The sequence below is a fragment of the Spermophilus citellus genome (genome assembly GCF_964194105.1).
Source record: "Spermophilus citellus genome assembly, chromosome: 3".
Taxonomy (NCBI): Eukaryota; Metazoa; Chordata; class Mammalia; order Rodentia; family Sciuridae; genus Spermophilus; species Spermophilus citellus.
In genome coordinates this window covers 91127522-91129498 of record NC_138184.1, presented here as the reverse complement: position 1 = coordinate 91129498, position 1977 = coordinate 91127522, and positions in this window count along the sequence as shown.

Here is a 1977-nt window from a genome sequence, read left to right as displayed (position 1 = left end):
GAACTCGGTTCCTCTCGTCAGCTCCACGCTGGTAAACTGCGATTTCAGTTCTTGATTTCTCAGGAATTACCCAGAACAGAGCTGGAACTGCTGCGGGGCCTGATTCTCCAATCTGAAATTCGCATCCACAGCACAAGACTGGAGGGGAGCCTGAGAGGGAGGCTGGGAGAACTGGGACCATCTCTAACGGCCAGAGGCCCCCTCCCTTCATTTCCAGAGCTGGAGTGTCAGAGGGGCGTGTGGCCACCACTGGAGGGGTGGTCCCCATCTTCCTAACCCTAACCCTAACCCAGGTGCAGCCTCAGGGTTGAGTGATGGGGACCTTGCTGTGTCCTCTTCTCTTTCCTGTCTGCTTTCAGCAGGAGAGTAGATGGGGGCAGGTGGAACTGCTCTGACCCTGGGCAGGGTGGAGTAGTGAGATGAGACGGCCGGGGGCTGGTTTCAGGGCCACCACATGGAGTAGGGTCTCCTTCCTTCCTGGACCACCAGCCATCCCTACATGGTTATTTCTAATTCACCCCAGACGCTGTATTTTGGGTCTTGTGATTGTGCTTTCATTGCTATAACAAAACACCAAAGGCATGCGAAGTTTCTAAGAAAAAGAGGCCTATGTAGCTCACGATTTTGGAGGCTGAAGTCCAAGGAGTGTGAGGGCCACCTGCTCTCCTAGTCTGCGTCCCATTGCAGATGGCAATAGTAGGAGCCACTGTGGGAGGAAGAGATGGCATTGTTCAACAGAGGCCCAAGAGGAATGGCTGCTGTCCCTGGGGCATGCCCAGGCTGTCCCAGGGACCCCTCACTAGGCCCTGCCTCTTAAAGGCCCTCCACCATCCTCCACCACCTGAGCCTCCAGGGCAAACCCTGGCGGGCTAGCCACCACCCTGCACCTGGCGGGCAGCCTCCCCTGTCCATGCAACTTTAACTCTTGCCTTTGTAACCTGGCTCTCCTGACAGAGGCGCTCCCTGAGAACCGCAGCCAACTTGGTGTTCAGCCAGGGCCCAGCCGGATAGCAACGCTGGAGGGCAGACATGGGACACCTGAGGATCCGCAGGAGCAGACCCGCCAGGCACATTCCTCAGGCCTCCCAGCCTCCGGATCCTGCTTGGACCTGGCCACATGGATGTGACCTCACTTAGAACGGGTGGGAAGATCCCACTGACCAAGGTGACTACAATAACAAAGTATCAGCTGCAAAGGTCCAAGAAATGGGGAGGATGTAAATGTAGACAGCTTTAGAATCCTGTGGAAATAAGGAAGGCGGAGCCGGGCAGGGGGCCCACGCCTGTGATCCCAGCAGCTTGGAGGCTGAGGCAGGAGGATCATGAGTCCGAAGCCAGCCTCAGAAATGTAGCAAGGCCCTAAGCAACTCAGTGAGACCTGTCTCCATATAAAACACAAAAAGGGGCTGTGGACGTGGCTCAGTGGTTAAGCGCCCCTGGGTTTGATTTAAAAAAAAAAAGAAAAGAAAGGCAGGTGGGTGGAGAGGTAGCCAGCGCAGAGTGCTTGCCTAACTTGCGCAAGGCCCGGGGTTTGAACTCCAGGCAAAAGAAAGAAGAAGAAGAAGAAAAAAGTCTTGAATTTGTGGCCAGACGATCTTTGATCTTTGAAAGGAAAAATTCCTTTTGGAAAGATGTCAGAGCTCGCTCAATTTTAACCGGAAATCCATGAAATTCCAACCAAAATAACAACAGGAAATTTGGGGAATTTGAGAAAAGAGTGTTTAATTTGAAAAAAAATATGAATGTGTGAGAATTTCCAGGGAAATTCTAGAACTGAAGGTATAACGAGGGACACTAGCTTTACCAAATACCCAAATGAAGTACAAGGCAGGGTATTGGATACGCTGGTCCTTCAGAAAGGATGGACAGACTGAGCAATGTCATAGGTAGAGTCCAGAAAGAGACGCAGGTGGCTAGGGGCCTGGGCGGTTCCCACCAGGGGAGGGCCGCAGAGCTGCGTTGGGTGGGGACGGCCAG